We start from the raw sequence: 13,391 nt of genomic DNA on the forward strand, positions 1-13,391 counted from the left end.
TAACATACATATTCAAACTATTTATGTATAATAGAGCTAATAGAATCGGGAAAAAAAACCAATCCGGCGAGGGGGAAATCGGAGACGGCGACCAGATGGCACTCGAGAGGGACAGACGAATGAAATCGAGAAGAACGGAGTCTGAAACTCGAGGGGACGGACGACACTCGAGGGGGACGGATGAATGCAATCGGCAGAGAGAAGAATGGACGAACGAATACGAAAGAGGGAAGAAGAAGAAGAATCGGAGAGAAAGCTATTTATATTGAACTTTTTTTCGACGGTTGTCTGCCAGATTGTCGGGATATAGTTGATAAGTGTCGACAGTCACCTACTCACCATCAGCGGAACTTCGAGCTCCTGATGGTAGTCTGACACAACCATCGGTCGAAGTTCACCAAATTCTAAAAAGACTCGCAATCCCGACGGTGGTCTAACATAACCATTGGCCAAAGTTCAGCAAATTACAAAAAAACTATTCGAGTCTATGACAGTTGACTAACCACTGTCGGGATATAGTTTGGAACCCCTAACGATAATCTGACACAATTGTCAGCCAAAATTCACCAAATTCCATAAAGATTAGCAATCCCGACACTGTTCTGACACAACTGTCAGCCAAACTTCACCAAATTCCAAAAGACTCTTCGAATGCCCGTCAGTTGACTTAACACTGGTGAGATATAGTTTATAACTGTCGACGATCAACCACACATCCGTCGGCCAACATTTAGCACATTCCAAAAGACTCTTAGAATATCCGACGGTTACACAAAACCATCGGGCTTGATTAAAAGCACCCAATGGTTGTTGAGTATCGTTGGGATAACATAAAAATTTGAGTAGATGGGTTTTGTATACTGCACACCTTGTCAGACGAATAATTGACCACCATCGAGTTTAAATAATAACTCCCGATGGTTATTTCTCACCGTCGAGACAAATTAAAAAGTCGGACGGTTGAATATAACCGTTGGGCAAAAGTGCAATAAGCCCGACGGTTCCTTAGGTGATCGTCAGGAGTATTTAAAATCTCGACGGTTTTTCGTAGACCATCGGAATAAACATTTGTCCCGACCCCTTATTTTTACCATCGAGAAAGGTTACTGTTGGGGTTTGTGCCCTAAGGTATCGTGTCCTGTAGTTTGTAAACAACTTTGTACGAACACTTGTGATGTATAACATATATGATATTTACTTCACCTCTTGACTTTGCACATTTAGATGTTTTTTATTTTACCACAAACCAATAACTTAATATCTCTGGTTGTCTTTATGTAACTTAAGCATGTATGTAGTGACATACAAGTGGATCATGTTTTAAGTGACAACCAAATAAGTCTGTAGTATATGGATATAGGCGGGAAACTTTATCTTGGTAACACTAGGGACGTGGCTCGATTTGTGGAATTGTTACAAATGTTGTGACTTGTCATAGATGGTCCGATCCTCATCATTCGTGTAGTGAACATGCGAATGGGGGCGTCTTATATAAAGAGTTTGTATAAGACCTGACCTCGAAGTGTTAATGTCTTGTCATATAACTCCATTCGTGATTGAGACTTCACTTCACCAGGATGACCATAGATAACATGACCTCAATCCTGAGTGAGTTGGGAATTCCTGCCATTGAGGGCGGTCCTTTGATTTGCATGGGTGCGAGTGGCTAGAGTGCTGACTTAAACCTACCATTTTGGGGATTCGTCTGATTTGGGAGCTAGGAACTCAGCTTCACAAGATGAAGTTCACTCCTTCCCCAAAGTAAGGGTAAATAGATAAATTGCTCTCTTAAGGGCTGATCCCAGGGCATGAACGATGTGGCGCCACGCACCTTCTCATGGCCCGAGGGATGTTCACACATAATAGGACTATGTTGTATTGTTTATTACAGGGGCAAAACGGTAAATTGGCCTGCTATAATTACGAGCATCTGTGAATGGTCATCGTACTGATGATTGGTTATATCCAATGGATATAGAAATATATCTATGGTAAGAAGAGTTCAACTGTCGGTCTTTAGTGGAATGTCTGGCAGTTAACGGATGGTGGATATCGTGATTAAAGAGTTTAATCAGCTATTCAAGTACCGTTGGAGCTTCGAGCCATAGGTCCATAAGGTCCCCTTGGTAGCTTGGATATAAGTTGAGAGTCACTTTTTGGGTCAGTTTGAAATGTTCAAATTGACAAGAGGGAGTTTGATTATATATGATATAATTGAACGAGTTAATTAAATATGATATAATTAACTTTATGTATAAGATACATTAATTTGGAGGAAATTGGATATAAATATGGTTTATATCTAGTAGAGAAAAATATTATAATTAATATATGATATTAATTTATATGTTATGAATATGATGAGATCACATTCATTGGACGGTTATAAAGGAAATGGGACGATATCTCTTCTGTTCTAATAACGGATAAATGTATTGAAAGATCACTTTGAGATGCATAAATAGTTGACGGTGAGCATGAAATGCACGGACATTGTGTTAAAGAGAGTGTCATCGCTTAGAAAATCAGTGCCTATACGATAGTGCCTGCACAATCGCTTACATATACGATATTTCTAAGTGATCGCTTACCGATTACACCTTCATGCACTATTAACTAAACGATCGTTTACCTTTTCCTAAGCGATCGTTTAGCTCCCGTTATTTACTAAACGATCGTATAGACGATTGCTTAGTTTTTCCTACATGATCGTTTAGACGATCGCTTACCCTTTCCTACATAATCGTTTAGACGATCAATTAGTTTTTACTACACGATCGTATACTTCACCTAAACGATCAAGCATCTTGTCTATGCGATAGACGACCTTATCTCCCACTTGCTTGATCGTTGCGTACGGTCCCTCTTCCTTCTTCCCTCTACCAAATCCGAAGAAAGCCCACACTTTAGATTCTCACTACAAGAATATTGAGGGCTCTGAGTGGTGGTGTCATCTCTGTTTTCTTCTGTTCGAGTGGTGATTGTTCGTGGTAGACGGTTGGGTTTTAGACTCGCTGTGAAGAAGAAATCTTCATCTGGTATGATCTCTTGATCTCTTTAGTATTATGAATGCATATTAGTATATTTGAATGTATATGTGGTAATTCTATCACAATGAATTTGAAAGATCCGCTTCCGCTTATAGATACTCTTGAATAAGAGTTCCTTCAATTAGTATCAGAGCACCAGGTTTCTGATATTCCAATTCATTGCTGCAAAAAAAACTTGCATTTACATTCACGGTGCGTGCAACATGTCTACTCTCTGTTTTAATTGTTAATTCGTTTTTGTATGTGCGGATTATTGGAAATTTCTAGGATGTAACCTCGGTTTGTTGAATTCTCTAGTTATTTGTTAAGGCTCCTGCATTTTTTTGGCACAATTAATTGCTTTCGAGTCTGTAGATTCAAAGTTAGTTTGGGTCTTGAGTCGTACATGATGAAGTTCGGAGCAAGGGTTGTTGTTCTTCGTGGAAAAAGACGATCAAGTGTTGGTCAAGTCGTGTAAATGATGAGGTAGACGATCGCTGAGTATCGGATGCTCGGCTATCGTTTAACGCGCACACGCACTAGATGATCGTATAGCTCAGCAAGCCTCATCACTTAGTTACTAACTATACGATCGCGGTTTAATTGAATGCTAAATCGTTTACCTTTCGCGTGCTAAGCGATCGTCTAGAGTATCAGGCTTTATGGCCTCATTGTTGTCTATACGATCGTTTAGCTTTTACGGTATCGTCTAGTGTGCGCTACATGATCGTTTACCTGGAGGCGTTTACTAAACGATGGGAGCTTCGCCCGGTGGTTCAAGACCCGATTCGCTTGGGAACCGGTTTGCTCAGCTGAATTATGTAAATCGATTGTTTTCTCATTCCGGTTTTCTTTTGGTTCATCCCGGTCCGTTAATCCATGGTTTTATACATGTGATGTGTATATATATATAATTTTTTTCATATGGTATGCACATATAGATAAATCCTACCTTAGGTCATGCATATTCTCTTTATTATAAGTGTTATGATTTAGTGAAGCGTGATTTAATTTACATAAGTACATGCTCATGCATCATATAATATATGAGTTATATTTATGTATACTTTATTTATTTAACGTTATATTTATAAGCATAATAAATACTTTGTTATGTGGCATGAGTGTTTTAGTTGTTTATTTTATAAATGGTTATAAAATGAAATTAGAACTAAAATAATTAGTAAAAGATTAATATGTAAAAAATCTATCTATAATAGACCTTTTGTCAAAGGTGGGTTCTGTCTAGGCTGGGATATTTAAGATAACGGCAACAAAACACCCTTACCTGGGAACCTACCTGGAAAGGTAATTTAGATAGATTTGATGCATGCATCTAAATTAAGGTCAGTCCATTAAAGAGTTTAATTTAACTACTTGGATTTGTTGTTTTCTTTTTTTTTTTTTTTAATTTCAAAGACAAAAGTTGTTTTTGAGCAAACTTAATAATTGACTTAGATCATTATCAGTACTTGGGGCATTTGATGCTTCATTTTCACCTCTCGCGTTTCTCCCTCATAGTCCACACCATGAGATATACCCTCGGTTTTGAGGCACATTCGGCGTGTCCCCATAACGGATGGTGTTTGGGTAGGTCAATATCAAGGTGGATGGAGAGAGTGTTCATAGTAAGTGGGAGCGGGAAGTGCGAGAGCATATCCCTCGGTCTCCCTCGTTGGAATGAATAAAGTTTCTACGCATCGCCTCGTGGCACCCTGGGTGTGTCCCCCTATAGGATGGTTGTTTTGTGCGTTTCTTTATTTGATCTCCTGTAAGAGAAAGGTTACTTAGTCTCTTGTCCTAATATGCTTTTTCCCTATGGTGGGCGTATAAGGGTGGGACTCTGGGGCCGAAAACGAGGGGATACACTTACGTAGGGTTGTTAAGGGTTAATTATTCTTGACCAAACAAATGGTGTCTATTACGTTAAATTCCAAGAGTTGGTTCTGCCTAATAGTTAAGAATATCTCATCCCAGTGAAGGGACATCTGATCACCCTACCGATGGTGTTTTTCTTGCCTCGCTGGGGAATCATTGCAAAATAGAAGTCTTTTCACTTAGAGTACTTGGAATATGTTTTGCTAAAACTAATTGGTTAAAAAATGTGGGGTTTTTTTTTACAAAGTCTTATAAAAGGTTATTCATTTTTTTTAGCAATGGTTTTTAATGGCTTCAGCCACTATCAATTTGCTTACGCCGAAAAACTGAATGGCCAAAACTATTCAAGTTGAAAATATATGCTCAAACGATACTCATCATCGAGGATCTGAAGTTTGTCTTTACGGAGGAATGTCCTATTATTCCACCTCAGAACGCTACTCGAAATGTTCAGACGGCATATGAGCGTTGAACACAGGAAAACGAGAAGGCCCGAGCCTATATTCAGGCCAGACTTAGTGACGTGTTGGCCAAGAATCACGAGTCCATAGTCTCAGTTCGTGAGATCATGGAGTCCCTGTTGGGAATGTTCGGACAGCCGTTTGGGCAGCTCAAGCATGAGGCTCTGAAACACATCTTCAGCTCCAAAATGGAGGAAGGCACCTCTGTTTGTGAACATGTGCTAAATATGATGGTCCACTTTAACATGGCGGAGATGAATGGCTCTAAGATCGATGAGGGAAGTCAGGTTAGTATTATCCTGCGTTCATTGTCGGAAAGCTTCCTCCACTTTGTTAGCAATACGATTCTTAACAAAGTGGACTACTCCTTTACCACTCTCCTCAACGAGTTGCAGACTTACCAATCCTTGTTGAAAAGTAAGGAGAAAAAGGGAGGTGAGGTAAATGTTGTCTCGTCCTCTAAAAGTTTCTATCGAGGTTCGACCTCAGGAAAAAAGTCTGCGCCTTCAACTTCTAACTCTAAAAAGGGGAAGAAGAAGAAGGGTGGTAAAGGGAAAGGGAATGTGCCTGCTAACCCGCCACCTGTCGCCTAGAAGAAGTGTCCACTGCCGGTTGAAAAAGGAAAATGTTTCCATTGTAACCAGAATGGACACTGAAATAGCAATTGTCCTCGCTATCTGAAGGAAAAGAAGGTTGCCAAGGCTAAGGCCAAGGCAGACAAAGGTAAATATGATTTATTTGTATTAGAAGCTTGTTTATTGGAGAATGATGATTCTTCTTGGATAGTAGATTTGGGCGCCACTAATCATGTATGCTCTTCTTCTCAGGGGATTAGATCCTGGCAACACCTGGAGGCTGGTGAGATGACGTTGCGAGTAGGCACCGGGTACGTCATCTCAGTTGTGGCAGTGGGAGACATCCAGTTAACTTTACAGAATAGGTTTCTTATATTAAAAGATGTCTTTGTAGTTCTTGAACAAAAAAGGAACCTTATTTCTGTAAAGTGTCTGTTACAATACAATTACACTCTTTCTTTTAAATTGAATAAAGTGTTTATTCATAAGGATGGTGTTGAAATTTCTACAGCTAAACTGGAAAATAACTTGTATGTGCTAAGACCTTAAGCCTTAAGTTCCCTCCATAACATAGAGATGTTTAAATCTACCGTAACTCCATCTAAACGCCAATGAGTTTCTCCAAAAGAAAATGCCCAACTTTGGCACCTTCGATTAAGGCACATCAATCTCAATAGGATTGAGAGATTGGTGAAGAATGGCCTTCTAAGTAAGTTAAAGGAAAATTCTTTACCGGTGTGTGAATCTTGCCTTGAAGGTAAGATGACCAAAAGACCTTTTACTGGAAAAGGTTATCGAGCCAAAGATCCTCTTGAATTAGTACATTCTGACCTTTGTGGTCTTATGAATGTGCGAGCCTGAGGAAGCTATGAGTACTTTATTTGTTTTACGGATGATTACTTGAGATATGGGTATGCCTATCTAATGCAACGAAAGTCTGAATCTTTTAAAAAGTTCAAATTGTTTAAGGTCGAAGTTGAGAATGCTTTAGATAGACAAATAAAAACACTTCGATCAGATCGAGGTGAAGAGCTTTTGGATTATGAGTTCTAGGACTATTTATTAGCACATGGAATCGTTTCCCAACTCTCGGCACCAGGTACACCTCAGCAAAATGGTGTAATAGAGAGGAGAAACAGAACCTTGTTGGACATGGTTCATTCGATGATGAGTTACGCTTCCTTACCGAACTCGTTTTGGGGTTTTGTAGTGGAGATTGTGGTATACATTCTCAACTATGTTCCTTCTAAAAGTGTTGCAAAAACACCTCTGGAGTTGTGGAACGGGCGTAAAGTTAGTTTACGTCACTTTTGCACATGGAGTTACCCAGAACATGTGCTTGAGGCAAATCCCAAGAAGTTGGAATCACGATCAAGGTTGTGCCTCTTTGTAGGCTACTTTAAAGGTACATAAGAAGGTTACTTTTATGATCCGTCCGAAAACAAGGTTTTGTTTTCACGAATGCTACTTTCTTGGAGGAGGATCATATCACGAAGCACAGTTCACATAGTAAAGTCGTGTTAAGTGAGTTTTCCAAAAAAAACTACTGAAACTTCAACAAGAGTTGTTGAAAGACCTGCTTCATCAACCAGAGTTATTGATGATAGTTCATCTAGTAGGTCGGTTCCACCTCAAGAGTTGAGGGAACCTCGACACAGTGGGAGGGTTACGAACCTGCCTGATCGCTATCTGGGTTTCACTAAAATTCTAGCCATGGTGACAGATGGCGATTTAGGATCCATTGTCCTATAAAAAGGCAATGGAGGGTATTGACTGGCATGAATGGGTCAAAGCCATGAATCTCGAGATGGAGTCAATGTACTTCAACTCGGTATGGGATCTTGTAGATCAGCCTGGGGAGGTAAGACCTATAACTTATAAATGAATCTACAAGCGCAAATTGGGTGTTGATGGGAAGGTGCAAACCTTCAAGGCTCGACTTGTGGCAAAGGGTTTTACCCAAGTGAAGGGAGTCGACTATGAGGAGTCTTTCTCACTTGTTGCCATGTTAAAGTCAATCCGCATCCTCCTATCCATTGCAGCTTATTATAATTATGAGATTTGGTAAATGGACGTCAAGATGGCTTTTCTGAATGGCAATCTTGAGGAGACCATTTACATGGTGCAACCCAAAGGATTCATTGCCCAAGGTCAAAAGCAAAATGTTTGCAAACTGAATCGGTCCATTTATGGGCTGAAGCAGGCGTCTCGATCTTGGAATATTTGGTTTGATGATGCGATCAAATCGTATGGCTTTGACCAAAATGTTGATGAACCTTTTGTTTACAAGAAAATAGTCAACAGTTCAGTAGCTTTCTTAGTATTGTATGTAGATGATATACTACTCATTGGAAATGATGTAGGTCTACTAACTGTATTAAGAACTGGCTAGTGACCCAATTTCAAATAAAATATTTGGGAGAGACTCAATTTGTTTTGGGTATACAAATCTTTCGGGATTGTAAGAACAAAGTGCTAGCATTGTCTTAGGCATCATATATTGAAAAAATCTTGCTTAAGTACTCGATGCAGAACTCCAAAAATGGCCTACTACCATTCAGGCATGGAGTCACTTTGTCTAAAGACATGTGTCCTCCGACGCCTCAAGAGGTTGAGGACATGAGATGGGTCCCATATGCATCTGCTGTTGGCAATTTAATGTATATGATGCTCTGCACTAGGCCAGACATCTATTATGCTGTGGGAATAGTCAATACGTATCAGTCTAACCCAGCCCAGGGTCACTGGACCGCAGTTAAAAACATCCTCAAGTATCTTCGGAGAATGAAGGACTACATGCTCGTGTTTGGGTCTAGAGATTTGATCCTTACTGGATACATGGATTCCGACTTTCAGACTGATAAGGACTCTTCATAGTCCACTTCAGGGTCAGTATTTATTCTTAATGAAGGAGCTGTAGTGTGGCGGAGCACTAAGCAGGGTGCATCGCCGACTCTATGATGGAGGTCGAGTACGAAGTGGCTTGGAAAGCTGTTAAAGAGACCGTCTGGCTCAGAAAGTTCTTGACAGAGCTAGAAGTTGTTTCAAATATGTCTAGGCCCATCACCCTCTATTGTGACAATAGTGCTGTTGTGCGCGAACTCCAAGGAGCCCAGAAGTCATAGGCACAACAAACACATAGAGGAAAAGTATCATCTAATCCATGAGATACTGCTTTGAGAAGACGTGATTGTCATGAAGATCGCCTCGAAGAAAAATATTATTGATCCATTTACGAAGGCTCTCACGGCTACAGTGTTTTAGGGTCACATTCAGAGCCCGGGTATATGGGACCGCCCGCGGCTGGACTAGGGCAAGTGGGAGATTTTGTTGTACTGGGTTTTTATGCCCTAGTTTATTGTTTTGTACCTATTTACTTGTACTCCCCAATTCGCTTTAGGACAAGTGGGACATTGTTGGGGTTTATGCCCTAAAGTCTCGTGTGTTGTAGTTTGTAAACAACTTTGTACGAACACTTGTGATGTATAATATATATGATATTTACTTCACCTTTTGACTTGGCACATTTAGATGCTTTTTATTTTACCAGAAACCAATAAATTTAATATCCCTGGTTCCTTTTATGTTACTTAAGCATGTATGTAGTGACATACAAGTGGATCATATCTTAAGTGACAACCAAAATAGTCTATAGTATATGGATATAGGAGGGAAATCTTATCCTAGTAACACTACGAATGCGACCCGCTTTGTGGAATTGTTACAAATGTTTTGACTTGTCACAGATGGTCTGATCCTGATCATTCGTGTAGTGGACATGTGTCGGGAGTGTCCTATACAAAGAGTTTGTATAAGACCTGACCTCGAAGTGTTAAATGTCTTGTCATATAACTCCGTTCATGATCGAGACTTCACTTCACTAGGATGACCATAGGTAACATGACCTCAATCCTGAATGAGTTCGGAACTTCTGCCATTGAGGGCAATCCTTTGATTTGCATGGATGCGAGTGGCCAAAGCGCTGACTCAAACTTACCATTTTGGGGATTCGTCTGATTTAGAAGCTGGGAACTCAGCTTCACAAGATGAAGTTCACTCCTTCCCCAAAAGTAGGGGTAATTAGATAGATTGCTCTCTTAAGAGCTATTCCTGGGGCTTGAATGATGTGGCGTCACACACCTTCTCATGGCCCGAGAGTTGTTCACACATAGTATGACTATATTGTATTGTTCATTAGAGGGATCAGTGGTACTTAAGAAGGAAGATGTAATTGCAAGGGCAAAACGATAAATTGGCCTGCTATAATTACGAGCATCTGTGAAGGGTTATCGTATTGATGATTGGTTATATCCAATGGACATAGAAATATATCTATGGCAAGAAGAGTTCAACTGTCAGTCTTTAGTGGAATGTCTGGCAGTTAACGGATGGTGGATATCGTGACTAAAGAGTTTAGTCAGCTATTCGCGTACCTTTGGAGCTTCGAGCCATAGGTCCATAAGGTCCCCTTAGTAGCTTGAGTACAAGTTGAGAATCAGTTTTTTGGATTAGTTTGAAATGTTCAAATTGACAAGAGAGAGTTCGATTATATATGATATAATTGAACGAGTTAATTAAATATGATATAATTAACTCTATGTATGAGATACATTAATTTGGAGAAAATTGGATATAAATATGATTTATATCTAGTAGAGAAAAATATTATAATTAATATATGATTTTAATTTATATGTTATGAATATGATGAGATCACATTCATTGGACGGTTATAAAGGAAATGGGATGGCGTCTCTTCTGTTCTAATAATGGATGAGTGTATTGAAAGATCACTTTGAGATACATAAATAGCTGACTGTGTGTTAAGAATGAGATGCACGGACATTGTGTTAAGGAGAGTGTTATCGCTTAGAAAATCAGTGCCTATACGATAGTGCCAGTACGATCGCTTACATATACGATATTGCTAAGTGATCGCTTACCAATTACACCTTCGCGCCCTATTAACTAAACAATTGTTTACCTTTTCCTAAGAGATCGTTTAGCTCCCGATATTTACTAAACGATCGTCTAGACGATCGCTTAGTTTTTCCTACACGATCGTTTAGACGATCGCTTACCCTTTTCCTATACGATCGTTTAGACGATTACCCTTTTTCCTACACGATCGTTTAGACGATCACTTACCCTTTCCTACAGGATCGTTTAGACGATCGCTTAGTTTTTCCTACATGATCGTATACTTCACCTAAAAATTCAAGCATCTTGTCTATGCGATAGACGACCTTATCTCCCACTTGCTTGATCGTTGTGTACGGTCTCTCTTCCTCCTTCCCTCTACCAAATTCGAACAAAGCCCACACTTTGGATTCTCACTTCAAGAATACTGAGGACTCTGAGTGGTGGTGTCATCTCTATTTCTTTCTGTTCGAGTGGTGATTGTTCAAGGTAGACGGTTAGGTTTTAGACTCGCTGTGAAGAAGAAATCTTCATCTGGTATGATCTCTTGATCTCTTTAGTATTATGAATGCATATTAGTATGTTTGAATGTATATGTGGTAATTCTGTCACAATGAATTTGAAAGATCCGCTTCCGCTGATAGGTACTCTTGAATAAGAGTTCCTTCAATTACAACTGCCGACGCTTTTTTGGTCGTCATGAGAAATATCGTCGGGAATATCCAAAATTCTTATAGTGAAGGTTGAGGTCTCAATTTTATTGAAACGTCAAGAAAATATTGCGTCGTTGAGTTATATGGAAATGTCAAGAAAATATGGACATCCATGTGTATATAAAAATAAATATTTTATATAAATTATTTAAAATAATAAATAAATATTTTATATTTTTAATTAAGTTAAACTTTATTATTTGTAAGGGGATTTTTAAAAATAGAAAAAATAAAGGAAATTATTTACACAAAATAACAAAATTTTACCACTTGAAATGATCTTCAACAATTCCACTGCCTTGGTTTTCCCCTTCTAGCTACCGTTCACGCCCACATCCACAATCTTACTCAAGTCCAAATCCCAAGTCCTTAACATCCTCTGCCGCCTTATCTCCATCCCACTTTGCTAAATTCAACAATGCTGATACCGCGTTCTCCTTCGTCCTCTGACTTGAACTAGTCCTTGAATTCAACAAATCCACCAAATTAAACCCCCAATCCAAAAACCCTATAAAATGCCAATTTGCTCTCTTCACATCCCTCCATTTGCATAACCACTGCCGACGCATCTTTAACAATCACAGCGTGACTACCAAACATAACCAAAGAGAATAACGACGGAATCACTCCGAGATTGACCATAGTAGACCAATTCGACTGGTGAAGCGCAATCCCGAACAATGCTTTCAAAGCTTCCTTGATCGATCTCTGAGGTGATTTCCTATACTTAAAATACAATAAGAGAATAAATTATATCGCACTTGGAACTAATAATTGGCCGGTACTCATCCACAATGAGAAGACTATGGAGAGTCGCAGCATAGTCGGATGGCAGAGGAAGAGGAATTGTGATGGCTATGTGCATGAGAAATTGCATCAAGGAGGCCTCGAGTGGACTTCAAAACTTCACGAGAGAAGATTGAGAGATTGAGAAGTGTAGCGACAACATCTTCTTGGGCGGCGTGGGACGAGGAATATAGAGTTTTAGCTAAGTAAGGAATGACAGCGACTTCGACTATGAGCGATCGACTTTCGATGTTGTCACTAATAGACGTTGATAGAAGTCTATCAATGTCTATCAATGATAGAAACCGATATAAGTCTATCATTGATACTATCAGTAATAGAAACTTGTACAAGTTTATCACTGATAAACGTTGATAGAAGTCTGTCAGTGTCTATCAGTGGTAGAAACTGATAGAAATCTATAATTCATAGAGGCTGATAGAAGTCTATCAGTGTCTATCGGTGATAGAAATTGATAGAAATCTATCATTGATACTATAGTGGTAGAAACTGATACAAGTCTATCATTGATACTATCAGTAATAAAAATTAGTACAAGTCTATCATTGATACTATCAGTAATAAAAACTGATACAAGTATATCACTGATAAATGCTGATAAAAGTCCATCAGTGTCTATTTGTGATAGAAACTGATAGAAATCTATCATTGATAGAGGCTGATAGAAGCCTATCAGTGTCTATTAGTAATAGAAACCGATAGAAGTCTATCATTGATAGAAGTCTATCATTAATACTATGGTGATAGAAATTGATACAAGTCTATCGCTGATAGATACTGATAGAAGTCTATCAATGTCTATCAATGTTTTTTTGCTATTTCTGTAAATAATTTGACATTTTTTCTATCTCTGAAAATTTATATTATTTATCTTATATATAATGGTCCATATGTCGAGATAGTTTAATATTAAAAAAATCATTTTTGGGCATTTATGTTTTTTCTCACTTCCATCCTTGGTGGGAAGGTTGGTGTCTGAAAAGCAACGAGAACAATGATGAATCAATA

General features: G+C 39.0%; 1 pseudogene; it reads right to left on the minus strand.

Moving 5' to 3' along the window:
• Positions 1-36: 36 nt before the first annotated feature.
• Positions 37-12,992, minus strand: LOC120093009 (U-box domain-containing protein 16-like; annotated as a pseudogene).
• Positions 12,993-13,391: the final 399 nt, after the last annotated feature.

Source organism: Benincasa hispida, chromosome 12 (assembly GCF_027475165.1).
Source record: "Benincasa hispida cultivar pf3 chromosome 12, pf3_genome.v1.1, whole genome shotgun sequence".
In the NCBI taxonomy this organism is placed as follows: Eukaryota; Viridiplantae; Streptophyta; class Magnoliopsida; order Cucurbitales; family Cucurbitaceae; genus Benincasa; species Benincasa hispida.